The sequence below is a fragment of the Felis catus genome, chromosome D1, assembly GCF_018350175.1.
Source record: "Felis catus isolate Fca126 chromosome D1, F.catus_Fca126_mat1.0, whole genome shotgun sequence".
Lineage (NCBI taxonomy): Eukaryota > Metazoa > Chordata > Mammalia > Carnivora > Felidae > Felis > Felis catus.
The window spans coordinates 18,289,614-18,306,373 of NC_058377.1; the positions used below are offsets into that span (position 1 = coordinate 18,289,614).

Consider the following 16,760-nt stretch of genomic DNA (forward strand, 5'->3'; position numbering starts at 1 on the left):
CCTCACATTTCTGTTCTGAATGTACTAAAATAAAGACATCTTTGGAAGATGATGAGCTTAATTCCATGTTTTTTTTTGTTTTTTTTTTTTGTTTTTTTTTTTTACCATTTGGGTAGGTTGACATCCACCCAACCTTGGGGGGAGGAGAGGGGGCGCAAATGGTCTCCTGGTTATTCCTGTAAGGGATGCCAGTGTTGTCCTAGGCTGACCTTCTCTGTCATGAATCTCAATTTTTTTTTTCCTTTTCCTCTTTGACCATCAAATAAGGACAAGCTACAAGAGGACACGAGTATTTTTTTCCACCTTGCCTCAAGTCCCACGGATTTGGTGGGGAGGACACCGCAGGCCCCCTGACCGCAGACCCCAATGGTGCCATACTGCTCCAACCCACAGCTTCATCGCTTGCTTCTCACAATGTGGTCCCTACTGTTAGATCACATTTGGGGCAGGAAGGGTTGGGTATTTTTTTTTTTTTTTAAACAACAACAAAAGAACCAACCTCATTTTTATGAGCAGGATATCTTGATCAATAGCAAACGTTTTTTAATGGATTAGGGAAATAAATGTCCCCATGAATCATTTATAAAGTCTGTTTCTTTCACTGCGTGGAATAAAGATAAGACTGACAGCGCTAGACAGTTTCTATTAGCTGCTGGACTATCGCTGCACCTCACTCCAGCTGGTGAGTGAACCTGCACCCAACTAGTTGTCTTCCTTGGTATGTCTCCGCTTTTTATCTGTTCGTCGTTGGCTTTCTTTTCCATTCTGTATTTTCTATCTGACTCTGTGTACTGTACAAAGCAGTTTTTTCTTGTCTGTTTATCTTTCTTCAACTGGAATATTTACAATAAAACAGAAACAAACCCTGAAGTGCTAATGATGGATGAAAGCTGTTTGGGTTTGGGGAGAATAGTTTGGTGTGTCTGACATCCAGGTACCCTAAAAGCAAATAAAAATATAAACCCACTTGGTGTCTTCCCCTCCACCTGCCCTTCTCTCTCTCTCTTTCTATCTCTCTCTCTTCCTCCCCTTCTCCCCTCTCCACTCCCCCACCCCCTTGAGCTCTTTGTTCAGATCCCAGGAAAGTCTAGGTGGCTTCTTTCAATTTGTAGTCCTGGGAGTCTGAGCCAACCACTGCCCCCCCCCCCCCCAACGGATACACATGTTAATGAAGTTCAGGATTCGTAGGGTTTTGTCTTCCTAAATGCACTTTCACAGAATAGGTATCTATTGATACCTAGGGTAACTCTAGTCAGATATCACCCCAGATTCCACTGGGAGCTTGAAGATTACATCAATTAAAATATAATACTTTGCTTTATTTCTTTTAATTGCCTTGCAGGGCCCCAACCGTCACAAGATCTCTACCCCAGAACCCAGGTGGGGTGTAAATTGAGCGTGTAGATGGCCGAAAATCTTTTGGCTTCCTCTAATCCAATGCTCATATGAGAATATTCATCCTGGGAACTTGCCAGCCGGCCGTCTTATTGGCTAGGTGAGACTGACATATCATGATAACCAATCCACCTGGGGCCACTCTGTGAAAGTTTATTAGTTTTGGATTCCAAGGAGTTGAATTTTCTTTTGGAATCCAAGGGGGACTTCCCCATGGTGTAGGAGTCAAATACATGAGGCCAGAAAGGGCTGGGGCATTTCAGACACGGCAGATTGGTGGTTGGAGTGAAGCTTGAGAGAACCATTTGTGCCTTTCCCGCCAATGGGGTGTGAGCAGCAAGGTAAAATAGTCTGGAAACGATAAGGGAGATTTAATTCCCTGACTGGTTGTTCACTCTCTTGGGGGAGTAACAAAGAGGCCTGTTTGGAAAATTCAGAGAAGGAATCCTTTCATAAAGATTTTGCTTAAAGCTGGTGCTTCCTATGGGGCCTTCTGAAGACAGAAATTAAACCTTTAGTTGCCTTGAGCTATGAGTTATTCCCAGCCTTTCTACGAAAGGGGACTTTCTCCCCACAGGCAAGTTCCCACCATTACCCAAAGAGTGTCCCCAGGGTCTGTTAATCTGGTCATCCGACAGCGTCCCTCAAAGATTGGTGATGTCATACCTTCAAAAAGCTCTTCTCCTAGAGAAAAAATAAATATTTTACTTTATTAAAATATCTTTTTATATAAATATGAATGTAAATTTATATGTATCTCTATATAAAAAGATATAGGTATATTTCACAACTTGGTGTGGCTTCCAGAGGAAAAAAAGGCTCCCAAGTGTTAGAACTAAAGGGGTCAACAAAGCTGTTATATATTAAGGACAACCAGGCACGAGAGGTTGTCACTCTGGATAGAACGTAATTGTTCAAATTTTTATTAAGGTCTTACTCCTCAATCAAAAATGAATGAGGGGCACCTGGGTGGCTCAGTCAGTTAAGCGTCTAACTACGGCTCAGGTCATGATCTCACAGTTTGCCAGTTCAAGCCCTGTGTTGGGCACTGTGCTGACAGCTCAGAGCCTGGAGCCTGGTTTGGAATCTGTGTCTCCCTCTGTCTCTGGCCTTCCCCCACTCACGCTCGCTCTCTCTCAAAAATAAATAAACATTAAACAAATTTTTAATGAGTGAAAAAATACTAATTTTACCATGACACAAATAGCACTGGTGTCGAGAGAGAAAGAAGTCTACAAAGGCAATAAAGTAGAAACCCACCTCTCTGGTTGGAAATGGCAGACTTGAGGCCCTAAGAAGGAAGGGGCATAAAGCAATTGAGCATATAAGCTGTCCTGATATTAGCTAAGAGCATGCATATAAATATTTCCCTGGCTGGAATGTACTGAAGCGTGTGAGGGAATCAATGCATTGTGACTGCGGTTGTGTCTGGGGATTTGACCCTAGTAGTGGGTTAGAGTGTGTAGAGCTCATATCATGGAGGATGAAGATCAAATACGTAAGCGCAATGATCTGCTAGAGAATTAGCTGAAAGATCCTGCCAGCTTTCATATTCTTGTGCCTAATCTGATGTTCTCTTTTGACTATGCCAGAGAAGTCAGAGGGACCAAAGGACCTCTCATCCTGCTGGGCCCTTTTTCAGCTTGGGGAGTGATCTTGAGAGGGTATTTCTTTAACACACAGTGCCACATTAGATTCTGTGGCCAAGTAGTGAAGAAGTGGAAGAAATTATCTGTACTCTGCCTGGATAGACAAAACTCACCTAGGAAGTAAAGCATGAAATATCAAAGTGATTTGGACTATAAACCATGTAGAAATTCAGAAGGGCTAAGGACTCTGGGTAGTTGAGATGGGCTTAGTGGAGGAAGCAGGAGTGTTTGTGACTTGGGGGGTGTTGAAAACCTTTCTGATGGCTAGCAAAATGAGACTGTGCTTCATCTCGCTTGGAGTGCAATATGGTTAATTCGTGTTGACGAATGGGGCGCTCTTCTGATAAGAGATAGCTTGTCGTTGCTATTGTCTTGTTTGTCACCCACGGTGTTCCTTTTGGTGAGATTCCAGCTCTCCTATTATGTTTCTTCATGTTTGCTGCCGACACTGTGACACTGTTTAGAGATCTTTTACCTCTATCTCATTCCAGGGCTTCTTTAAATTATATTAATGGGATTAGCTGCAGAAACAAACAGCCTAGCCCTATAGAATACAGAAAGACTAACTGAAATAAGCAGTGAAATGGTCTGAAGTGGATGATGAGCTCTTTAAATATGTGTGTGTGTGTGTGTGTGTGTGTGTGTGTGTGTGTGTGTAAAATATTTTTAAATTGCAGGGGTGGGGGGGAAGGGAGTGTGAATACAGAACCGAAGGTGTGGAACCAATGTGAAAAATCAATACAGAACCAAACCCCCCAATTTGTGATGTACAGGAACATTTTAGAACAATTTTCCTTTTCAGTCCATTAAACCGTCCTGTTATCCATAGCACACGGAGTCCGCCTGGAAAGTTATTCTACTTGGATTGTTCTGATTAGATTCTTGGTAGCTTTTCCATTAAGAATAACAGATATGTGACTTCCATTTCCACATCATCTGTAATCCTGTAGCACCAAGTGAGCACAGGCAAGCATTTCAAATCACCAAAGCTTGGTCAAATGTGAAGGTCAAGGAGAGAAGTCACAAGTAGGTAAACAGCCCCAGGCGGCATTACCACGAGCCGGTGCATGCCCGCTAGCTCAGATGCAGTGACAGGACTTGAGGAACCAGTTTAAAGAGGACCAGATGAAAAACAGTTCAGTACAGAGAGACTTCAGTTATTTTTTTTTCTTTGCGGCTCCCCTCTCCCCTTAACGCAAGGTAAACCGAGCGTGCGTGCGCATGCGCGCACATGCGCACGTAGCGGTTTAGCGCAGACCTTCTCTCAGTGCTCCTTATGCCCATTTCAAAAGAGAGAAGATGCTCTACGTGATCACCTCAGCATGCTGCTAGATAATATTGCTGGGTTTGATCCTCTGGCTTAGTTCTCACTGAGTGCTCTTTGATGTAATTTATTTCTAAGCCAACCGTATATGTAGATGCATGAAGTAAAAAGTTGTTTTCCCCCATTCCCCAGTTGAGTGTGAAGATGCCTGAGCTGACTTCTTAAAATCTCTTCCCTCCACCCCTGTCAGCTACAAAGCAAAGTTCCTCTAGCGTTAAGAAGTGACCAGACAAAATGCAAAGCCACTGTTGTTACTGAACACAACCAGAAAGAAGTAGAGTAATGCAGGTCAACCCAGTTTACACTCCATACTTCCATCAATAGCCTTGTCCATGTTAGGCAGAAAACAATGTTCAGAAAGGTCAGACAATGAAACTGTTAACATTTGAGTGGGTAGGTTGGCCAGTAAAGTACAGAGTTCAGAAGTAATATCTTTATTCAGCTCGCACATCTTTTGTTTCAAATAAAGCAGCAGATTTGCTGAGGCTGCCATTACTTCCCGAGGATTTAAGGGCCTCCCTGATCTGGCCCAGGCTGATCTTTCAAACTTCTCCTGACACTTTTGTCACCTGCCTTCCATCTACCCTGCAATAAAACCATACCAGTTCCCAGTCTGTATTTATCCCATGTCTTCCAGGCTTTCCTTCTAGGTCTTTCCTTTGGCCATTCTCACCTCCTGGAAAGCCCTCCCCAGACATGTCTATATTGCCAACGCCTACCTGTTGAAGAGCTAGCTTATGGACCATCTCCACTGTGAAGTCCTCAATGATCCCCATCCCCCAAGGACAGAGGAAATAACCTCTCCCTCTCCTGAACATTCTCAAACGTTTTCCATGGCCCCTAGCGCTTCCATCATTGAAGTATCTGTGCTTGACGCATATGTTGTTCTTACCCCCACTCACCAGAGGAAGGTACTTAAAGAGCAGAGCAAATGCCTTTTTCATTTTTTATTCTTTCACAGGGTGTAGGATTCCTTGCACATCCTGAGTTCCCATGAATGAATGCATGAATGAATGAGGCAAATTCACCCGAGACCAAATGTACATGAAAATGCTGCAGGTAGGACAGTGAGTGGCAGGAATATGCTAATACACCCTTGATTTAAAGCAATCGTGCATAGAACAACTTAATAATTTATGCCAGACAAAAATATGACTTCATTTATTTTACTGGGCATGAACCCAGTGGGGAGAGCAGCTTGATAATATTCAGAGGCTGGTGGAGAGTTGGTCCAGTTAGTAGGTACAAGGGAATGATTTCTTCCAGCAGTCTACAAGCTTTCTCTACAGGTTAGAGGGATTCAGCCTCCCAACTCCCACACCAGCTTTGGAAAAATCAATCAGCCTTCTCCCTTCTCTCCTCATTATCCTCAAAAAGTGATTTCCGGCCAAAATAATATTACCAAAACTTGGTTCATGGGTTATCCATTTCAGTGTAAGTCCACCAAGGTGGTATTTTCTCAGAACAAATGGGATTGATCAGCTTTACCAAAATAATTGAAATCAGCTTTAGTTTCCTCATACTTGTCAGGAAAACCAAATATTTCCCCTTGGTGGTTTGCTTTTAAAATGTGAAAACATTGTAACAGTTTGAAGGTCAACAAATTACAACTCTAGCGGGTAGACTGATCACCATACTGACAAGTCTGGCTAGTTTTGATGAGTTTGAAAAATGTCCTTTTCCTTAACGTATTCTTTAAGGTTTCATTTTTATGATTAATAAAGTAATGCATATGCATTATAGAAAATCTGGAAAATCCAAAAAGTAGAAGGGAAAAAAAGAACCCAAATGGTAGTAACTAAAGAAACTCGGTATTAAACTTTTGTCTTGTAGCGATTTTTATGTTTTTGAACCATTGTGATCTTACTGTATGTGACTGCATTAGTATCTTTCTCTCCATACACAGTGAGTTTAGCCAACAACACTGTGAGCTGCCTGGAGGCAGAAATCTCTAGGGTCTCTGCAGTAGCAAAAAACTAGCCTTGCTCAGTGCTCTCAGCCATCGTGGGTGCTGGCAAAATGAGTGGCTTAATCGCTGATTTGTTCATCAGTCAATGAATGAATACAAATTATAAACCAAGGTTTTTGCCCTTGAGGCATTTACAATCTGTGTTAAAAGGCAAGTACACAAAGCACTCTAACCTAAAACAATATATGATTAAGGGTTAAATGAAGGACAGGACACTCGTAGGAGACTTCTCAGAGGTGATTTGTGGTTAGGAAAGTGGCCTGGGGCATAGCTGCAGGGGGTACCCAACATGGAAGAATCTGAGGTTATTTTTTCCAACAAGCCCCCCATAGAGACAGGTCGATGTGTCTCCCGCTGGTGCCCATTCTTCTACCCAGTGCCAGGCAGCCTTTCCATCCACTGTCTCAGACGACTGGCTGCTGTATTCTCTACCGCAGAGGAAACTCCCCTCTCCGCACAAGGGGAACCACCCAGCTGGTGTTCCCTCTCAGCTCCGGGACAAGGAGGGAATTCTAGGCTACACAGCCATGCGGTGGATGCCTTTCTCCACTGGTCAACCTATGAGAAAGGGAGTTTTCAAACTTTTTATAGTTCTTCTCTTAAGTTTGTCGGCTCGGATGGAAGTGCTGAAACCCTATTTTCTCCCCCCTGGCTCTCGGATCCCTGTGGTCTCGGGGCCCCCCCGTGATACGACTTGTACCAAAGCAGGCTGGAGCTGGGTAACCTGGCTTAGCTCTGATGGGTAGCCCGTGAGGGGACAGCCCAGGGACGCGCCTGAATTCAATGACTAGTTCGCAGTTTAATCAATAGGGGCATAGCAATCAGGTGGATGTGAGACTGGAGCTCAATCTCACTTGAGACTGAAGGATTTCCAAGTAATCATGTTGGAGGGTTGCCCTGGGTATAAAGAACGGTAGAATATCAAGCCACATTGGGCACGCTCCACCGAAGGTTGTGGCATCTTGTCTGCCAGGGCACCCGCCTCTGGAACAGCTCTGTTAATTCCAGATGAAATGAAAATTCCCTCCTTAGTAGTCATTAGGGCTCCAATTTTATGTCTCATTATTAAACCATGAAGTTGGCCAAAACATTTAAATTAAGCAAAATGAAGAGATTTATGGGCAAATTGGGAGTCTAGGTGAAACATTGAAGCTTAATCTCCAAAGATTAAGAAAAACACAATAACACACTATTGGAGACCAAAAAAAAAAGAAAAAAAGCAAATCTCAGAGTAAACAGGGGGAAACGTTCTTTCTTATTTTTCCCAAAGTACCAGCTCTTTAAAATTGAGTTTTTAGATGATGATTTCATGCTTGGTAATACCCACATGATTCGAGAAATGTTGGAATAAGACTTAAATGGTATTTTAGTCTCCGTGTAGAACGAGAAGTATGTCAGATTGATAGCCCTAAGCCGCCGACAGCCTCCTGCCGAGAAAGAACACTGTATGAGGGCAACATGAATTATTTCAGATCCCCCTTGCCCTGAAGACACAATCCTGCTAGGTGGCCAGTGTGGGGGTCAGAGATTAAACTTGTTTGATCTTCAGTTTCTCCACTGAGAGTGTCCGTAAAGGGGCTGTGGTGCCAGAGGGAAAGATGTTTCCAGCCAGCTGAGTGTCCGCGGGTTAGCGTGGGGCTGGGGGCCCATTCGGATTCCTTATCAGCGGCTGCCTTCTTCCCAGAGGAGAATGCAACTAACTGCAGGGGCAAATCTGAAAGGCTAACTGAGAGATGGAAGGTTCCAGAGGCAGTCACCTGAGCCAGCCACCAACCATTGAAAGCATTTTAATTTAAGACCAAAGAGTGTCACGGACCATCATAATCTCATCTGTTGGTCCTAAATCTCTCCCGCAGTGAGGAGAGGCAGTTACCCTCAGGGCAGTGAGGACAATAATGGTTCCCTCGGGGCATTCAGAGAAAAATCCATTTACTGCAAAACTGAAGAGCTAAGACTTGGCCTGAAGGTAAGTGGTATGATCTGGAGGTTAGTGTTAATTATTGCCAGATTCCTGCTGTCCCCAGATACTGCAACTCCCCCATAAATCTGTGCTAACTGAAATTGTCCACAGAGTATAGGGTGTGGAGATAATCATTGTAAGTCAGTTGTTGCCCAATAGCAGAGACAAGGTCTGGGAGAGGTCAACTTCTATGAGGGTACAGAAGCTCGCGCAAGGTCCTGGGCCAGCACACCTGCCTCCGAGGATCCTGGGGGTCTGGGAGTTGTGGGGGGGGGGGCAAAGGGGGAATGGATGTGTGGGAAGGCTGGTCCCAGAAACAGAGGGGTGGGGTGGGGAAGGAAGGGAATTAATGTTTCTTCCATGTCTGTGGTGTTCCAGACATTACACTAGGTGCTTTTACCTAAGTGATCATCGATGAGGTTCGGGGAGTGATAGTGGGGTTCGTGGGGTCCGGAGCCGATGACCAGGAAAGAATTCTTGAAGACGTCTTTGGTGCGAAAAGATGATTTTATTAAAGCATAGGGACAGGACCCGTGGGCAGGAAGAGCTGCCCCAGGACCGTGAGGAGAGACTGGTTATACGCTATGGGTTTGGGGAAGGTAAAGTCCAGGGAAGTTTCCACTGAGATTTTCATATGCTAAAGAAGACTCCAAGGCACCTGGGTGGCTCAGTCGGTTAAGCTCAGGTCATGATCTCACGGTTCGTGGGTTCGAGCCCCACATCGGGCTCTGCGCTGACATCTCAGAGCCAGGAGCCTGTTTCAGATTCTGTGTCTCCCTCTCTCTCTGCCCCTCCCTCACTCGTGTTCTGTCTCTCTCTGTCTCAAAAATAAATAAACATTAAAAAAAAAAAGAAGACTCCCAGGATACTGGAGGCCTAGCTATTGTCAGGCCAAGGTTGTTTTTCCCTCTAGCAAAACATTAGCATTAAGACAGTAGGGAGTCCTGGAGAAACATTTCACTCTGCCAGCCTCAAGTGTTTGTCAATGGGCTGCAGGTTATAAGGAAATTTCATTTTATCTGCCATTTCCTTCTGCCTTTGTTTCCCACATCAATCATATTTAATCCTCAAAGTAACTCTCAGGCGGTCACTCTTACCCTCACTGTAGAGCTGAGGAACTGGAGGCTCAGGATGTTAATTTGCCCAAGTTCACAAACATTTCCCAGCATGGATGCGAACTCAAGTTTGCCAGCTTCAAAAGGCATGTTCTTTCTGCCACATCACGCCGACTCCCTGGAAATTAAGGAACAGGGGGGCTGATTTCACAAAGGAGTCAGCCAGGATTCACCTGCCTAGCAGCGCGTGAGGGAAACTGTCTCCCTTAACAACCCGTCCAAGATCGGAACAGAGGTAGAATCTCCTGGATTGATCATCAGATTTCAGTCCCCTCAAGATTCACCTTTGCCTTGGAGTCTTGTCCCCCATCACTGTTGCTGCTGCCTTTGTCTCCAGGGCCACTTCTGCTTTTTTATAAATTGGACTCAAGTGGACTTAAGACTCTTTCCTGCATTTCCTGTAGCAGGTCTCAATAAGACTAAAATGATGAAATAAGACTTAATTAAAGGCTCCGAGATAACAAAGGGAAAATAGACATGGATTATCAGGTAACTAACTAATGAGGCCAAGGAGTTGTGGCTGCTCTCCAGAGCGTGGCCCAGCCTCACAGGGCACCGTCACAGGCACCTGCCCGCTCTGCAGGGCCAAGGCCAATTCCTCCACCCGATCCTGCTGCACCCTAAGCATCTGAGAGCATCTTCAAGCCCTTCCAAGGAAGCGCAGCACACTGTTTAAAGCCAGGTTTCACATGTCTAAGCACCTGCTTTCCTCATGCAGACGGATGCCAATCTTGACTTGTTCATTTATTGCTAGCACCAAATTCATAACCCAAACTGAACAGAAAAAGGTAAGTAGCATAGGAAAAGGGGAAGAACTTTTTCCAGCTTGTTACAATATGAATACCAGTGACATTTTTATTTCTTAATACAACCGCTCGAAGCCCTGGCGGCAACTTGTTTCCTTGACCACAGTCACTGGACCTCGTTGAATAAATTCTTCTCATGCATTATCGATTTCAGTTGGAACAAGCTGCATTTTCACAGAGCTACCGAGTCGGCTATTTTTCAAACACTTGAAGACCTTCAAAACAGCAATGAAATATTTCACCCCCATCAGGTAGGCAAAAAGAAAGAAATAAAAATCTGATAAAACCCAGGGCTGATGAAGACGTGTGGTCAAAGAAAGTCTCATACGTCTACTGCTGAGAGGAATGTAAAATGGAGAATAATTTGGCAATAGCTAATAAAGGTAAAGATGAGGAACACCCAGCGAATCATCAGTTCCATAGCTTATCACGCACTCTAGAAAAATTCTTGCAAACGTGAACAAGTAGACATGGGCAAGAATATTCGCCACAGTGGTTTGTCACGTCAAAACAAACAGACTTGTTTTTTTAAGAACAAGTCAAGGGATAGATTTTTTTTTTAAATTGTGATTTAATCGATATGCTGCAACAATTCACAGTTGTAAAAGTGAATGAACCAGTTCTACGTATTTCCATATGGATAAGCCTTGACGCTATAATATTGAGCGGAAACCCTACATCTCGAGTGAACTAGGCAGTCTCTCAAGTTTCATCAGTGACCAAGAAAAATGCTTGCTCAACTCTTCGTTCAAACCAGTATTCTTCATTATATGGACGTGGCCGCAGCTAGGTGTTGGGGGAGGTTGAGCAATCGATCTCATGCCGACAAAGAAGGTTTTCCTTAAGGAAACTGCTCATGGTTGGCGCATATCTGTAATACATGAAGGGTCATTGTGCAGCGCTAGAAAGGACCTGATGCCAGGACGTAGACCCCCAGAGCAACTCCCCATCACAGAGGCACAGAAAGGACAGCAACCGCAGTAAAGGAATGCAGATAAGTGGTTTTTTAATGAGACTGTGTTAGCCAACAGGAATCTGGACTAGACTATTCGAGAATTCAGGTTGCACGGTTGCTACCAATGGAGTAAAAGAATAAAGAAGTGCTTTCTCTCTCTCTAAGGGTATTAACTCTACTCAAAAGATCAACAGAGTGACTTCGTCTTTCAAATGATGTTTAGTTCTATGTACCACTGGGGAGAAAGTCACACAAAATGGAAAGGGATTGCGAGACACCAGGGGAGGGGAGAACCTCCTAATTAAATGGTAGGAATTTGGAGGTGGCATGGTATGATGGGTAGTCAGACCGGGGTCACAATCTGCTCCACCGATTCTGAGCTGGTGGCCCTCTGGGCAATTCATTTCATGGCTCGACAGGCATGCCTTGCAGATATTATGGGTTCAGTTCCAGACCACCCCAACCAAGCATGTCAAATGAATGCTTTGGTTTCTCAGCGCATGTCAAAGTCATGTTTATACTTTACTGCAGTCTATCAATTGCCTAATAGCATTATACCTAAAAATAACCCTGTACATACCTTAATTTAAGAATACTTTATTGCTAAAAAAAAAAAAAAAATGCCAACCATCATCTAAGCTTTCAGCAACCCTCTGCTGGTGGAGGGTCCTGCCTCGATTTCATGGCTGCCGACTGACCGGCGTGGTGGCTGCTGAAGGTTAGGGTGGCTGTGGCAATATCTTAAGATAGGACAACAATGAAGTCTGCTGCCTCGATGGATTCCTCCTCTCCCGAACGATCTCTCTGTAGCAGGCGATGCTGTTTGACAGCATTTACCCACAGTAGAACTTCTTTCCGAATTGGAGTCCGTTCTCTGAAACCCTCCCACCGCTCTATCTGCTAAGTTCATGTCATGTTCTAAATCCTTGGTTGCCACTTCAACGGCCTTCACAGCGTCTCCCCCAGGAGTAGATTCCATCTCAAGAAACCACTTCCTTTGCTCCTCCCTGAGAAGCAACTCCTCATCCGTTCGGGTTTGATCCTGAGACGGCAGCCGTGCAGTCTCATCTTCGGGCTCCGCTTCTGATTCTAGTTCCCGTCTTATTTCCACCACACCTGCAGGCACCTCCTCCCCTGAGGCCTGGAACCCCTCAAAGTCTACATGAGGGTTGCAGTCAACTTCTTCCAGACTCCTGTTAATGTTGACATTCTCTTCCCGTGAATTGCGAATGTTCTTAATGGCTTCTAGAACGGTGAATCCTTTCCAGAGGTTTTCAGTGAACTTTGCTCAGATTCATAGAGGAATGGCAGCTAGAGCCTCATGAAATGTCTTTCTTGAATAATAAGACCGGAAAGTCAAAATGACTCCTTGATCCATGGGCTGCGGAATGGATGCTGTGTTAGCAGGCGTGGAAACAACATTAACCTCGTACATTTCTGGCAGAGCCCTTGGTTGACCAGGTGTATTGCATGAGCAGTAATATTTTGAAAGAAATATTTTTTTCTTAACAGTAGGTCTCAACAGTGGGCTTAAAATATTCAGTAAACCGTGTTATAAACAGCTGTGCTGTCGTTCAGGCTTTGTTGCTCCATTTATACAGCTCAGGCAGAGTCGATTTAGTATATTTCTTAAGCGCCCTAGGATTTTTGGAGTGGTAAATGAGTATTGGCTTCAACTTAAAGTCACCAGCTGTATTAGCTTCTCACAAGAGAGTCAGCCTGAACTTTGAAGCTTTGAAAGCAGACACTGACTTCTCTCTAGCTATAAAAGTCCTCGATGGCATCTTCTTCCAATAAGCTGTTTCGTCTACATTGAAAACCTGTTGGGGCGCCTGGGTGGCTCAGTCGGTTGAACGTCCGGCTTCGGCTCAGGTCATGATCTCACGGTTTCTGAGTTCGAGCCCCGCGTCGGGCTCTGTGCTGACAGCTCAGAGCCTGGAACCTGTTTCGGATTCTGTGTCTCCCTCTCTCTCTGCTCCTCCCCCGCTCGTGCTCTGTCTCTCTCTCTCTCAAAAATAAATAAGCATTAAAAAAAAAAAATCTGTTGTGTAGTATAGCCACCTTCATTGACTATCTCAGCTCGATCTTCTCTGCGGCTTCTTCTACACCAGGACTTGCCGCTTCAACTTGCACTTTTCTGTTATGGAGATGGCTTCTTTCCTTAAACCTTAGGAACCAGCCTCTTCAAGCTTTAAACTTTTCTTGTCTCAGCCTTCACAGAGTGGAGGAGAGTCAGAACCTTGCTCTGGATTAGGCTTTGGCTTAAGGGAATGTTGGGGCTGGTGTGGTCTTCTATCCAGACCACTCAAACCCTCTCCACAGGAGCAGTACGGCTGTTTTGCCTTCTTGCCATTCATGCGTTCACTGGAGTACCGCTTTTAATTTCCTTTAAGAGCTTTGCCTTGGCGTTCACAACTTGCCTGTGTGGCTCAAGAGGCCTAGTTTTCTGCCTATCTCGCTTTCAATGTGCCTTCCTCACGAAGCTTAATCATGTCTAGCTTTTGATTTGAAGTGAGGGATGTGTGACCCTTCCTTTCAGGTGAACACTTATGAGGCCATCATGAGGTCACTAATTGGTCTAACTTCGATAGTGTGTCTCAGGGAATAGGGGGTCCTGACGACAGGGAGAGAGATGGAGGTGTGGCTGATCAGTGGAGCGGTCAGAACGCACACAACGCTTATAGATTAAATTTGCCATCTTATGTGAACGCCCTAAAATAATTACAGTGGTAACATCAAAGACCACTGATCACGGGTCGTCATAAAGAAATATCATAAAGAAGCAGTGTGAAATATCGCAGGAATTATCAAAACGTGACACTGAGACACGAAGTGAGCAGAGGCTGTTGGGAAATGCCATGATAGTCTTGCTCGGTGCAGGATTTGCCACAAACCTTCAGTGTGAGGAAAGAAAAATGCGATCTCTGCAAAGCACAATAAAGCGAGGCTCGGTAAAGTGAGGTGTGCCTGTAACCTCCAATGTCTTATTTTGTAAAATAGGACCTCTTGCAGCATCCCTGGGAGGATTACAGAGGTAATGCATGTAAAGCGCATGTGTACAGGGCTTGGTAAATAAGAAGGGCCCAAGAAATGGTAGAGCTTGTGATGATGATTATTTTCCTCGTTCAATCTGTGACTACTCAGTGCTATCAACTGAACCCTCCTGATAGTTTTGCTGCTGATGAGAAAGACATAGGAAATTGACAAACTGATCAAAACGTAAGCCAGTAAAGCATCTACTAGCAAAATGTAACTTTTTTGTTCTCAGATGGTAACCAGCCAGTCCCTTTTATTAATAGAGTGTTTTCTGGTTTCACTTTGCTTTATTGTTTGCACATCATTGATCAGCAGAGGGCTGGTTATATGGACTAGACCGGGCCTCTGTAGAATTATTCTCACGGAATTACCCTTTGGTGAAGATGCTTCTGGCTGAGCTGGAGGATCTTTATGAGAAACAGCCCAATGAACCTCACTGACTCCACTGTAAGAGAACGTTTGGGTATGATGTTCACGCATCATATGGTGTCCCATTTTACCAGGCCTCTAGGGAAACCCCCCTGATTTTGGTGCCAAAAATAGCTAAAAATCCCTTGAGCAATTGGTTTTATCCTGTGGATACTATAAACGGACGAGGTTCCTTCCCTTCTCTGAACCCATATCTGGAAAGCTCAGCGTGAGGTCTACAAGCTGTTGTCACTGTGCACTTGTTTTAAGCCTCAACTTGGAGTCATCTTTGTTCCTGCCTTTGTTTTTCCTTCTTCTTTCACCCTGCTTTTAGCTGGGAGAATACACCTAGGTATATACATGTATACAATATAGTGTTGCCTACTAATCTATAAGAGAAATTATGTAGGATTGTCCCTCTGGGTGGTCTAAGGCTAGATTAGCATAAAGCAGACGAGTCTCAAGGTTTGCTTCTCCCATAGACCCTCCCTACATGCATGTCAAAATGCAGCTCTTAAAAAGGCAGTTAAATTGTTACCTCCCAACTAGACCCTAAGTAAGTGTTTTCCCAGTATATCATTTATAATATAGTATTGCACCTCAGGGGGTGAGGTATTGAAGTGTGCTTGAGACATGCAGGGGAAACTCTGGAGAATAACTTGCTAAAAGAAAAACAGTTCAGGAAAGCAGTTTGATGTTCCATTTGCCTGGTGGGATGCTCTCTGGGATGGGTTGCCATTGTTTACGTGTGAGCAACAGTCTCTTCCATATGCCGAGAGAGCGGGCAGAGCAGCGCCAACATGAGACATTAAGACGCAGCACGCAGCAGATAATTTATGGGGCAGAGAGTCAAGGACTCAAGCACTTCCGCAATCATTGTCATTGTTAGGCACGAAGGACCGTCATTACACTTTCTGACTTTTGCTCTCTGGTGTTTCTGCTTAAAAAAATTATATAGATTAACATTTGCCATAGGTTCAAAGGTATATCTTAACTCATGCAAATCAGATGCCTTGTCCCTGACTGAGAAGAGGGCACATAATTCAGCATGATGACCAACGGTGCAGTGATAGGCCTCAGTTCTGAACCAGGCACGCTCCCCTCTTTTAGGAGAGCTACAGTGACACTTCCCTCCTGCCAGACTATCTTGCGTCATAACCCTGTCCTTCCTTTCTTCCCCAATTCTTTTTGAGCCAAATCCTGGTGAACTACTGGGGAGATGGATGGGATTTCACGGGGGAAACGTGTGAGGAAAGGTCCCTTCTTTCACGTCTTCGTTTTCCTCAAAATGCTGGACTGCATTCTCTTTTTAAATATTGAAATTAATGGAGAAAAGGGGAGAGTGTGGTCTTGTGGAGGAGAGGGGCACAGAGACGTTCCTCAGGAACACGTAGGAACAGAATGGCTGCCGTGAAACAGGACACAAAAGCCTCCATTCTTACCTGAAAAAAAAGCTCAGACACATGGCTTGTGCTCCATTCCCTTCAGGACAGGTTGCCCTGATGAGGGCCACATAGCCTAACAGTTAAGCTATAGGCTCTGGAGTCAGGCTCCTGGGATCAAATACCAACTCCACCACTTTATATTGTGTGGCCTTCAACAGATTGTGGCACTTAATGTCACTAAACCTCACTTTTCTCCATGAGGATGGTAATAACAGTACCTGCTTCATAGGATTGCGGTAAGGATTAAATGAGACGATCTGGAGAAAGTACTTAGAATAGTCCCTGAGCATATTAAGCACCAAAATATGTTAGCCATTATTATTTATAGGATCAAAGTCATTTTAAGGATGGTTGACCCACAAATCTTTACTTATAAAGATCCCTTAAAATTTTTTTTTAATGTTTATTTTTGAGAGAGAGAGAGAGAGAGAGAGAGAGAGAGAGAGAGAGAGAGACAGAGTGCAAGCTGGGGAGGGGCAGAGAGAAAGGGCGACACAGAATCGGAAGCAGGCTCCAGGCTCTGAGCCATCAGCACAGAGCCTGGCACAGGGCTCAAACTCACGAACCGTGAGATCATGACCTGAGCCAAAGTCGGACGCTTAACCAACTGAGCCACCCAGGCACCCCTAAAGATCCCTTTTTAATGAGAAATTCTTCTTCATACTCCCACATATAGGATCACAGTTATAGGTTTAGCA

The 16,760-nt window shown here is 44.5% G+C and overlaps 1 long non-coding RNA gene across 1 annotated transcript; it reads right to left on the reverse strand.

Moving 5' to 3' along the window:
* Positions 1 to 408: 408 nt before the first annotated feature.
* LOC123380369 lies at positions 409 to 11,734 on the reverse strand. Its single transcript, XR_006586045.1, has 3 exons — positions 9,395 to 11,734; positions 1,991 to 2,079; positions 409 to 939 (listed from the first exon to the last, which is right to left on the reverse strand). It is a non-coding gene; the product is annotated as an uncharacterized LOC123380369 (long non-coding RNA).
* Positions 11,735 to 16,760: the final 5,026 nt, after the last annotated feature.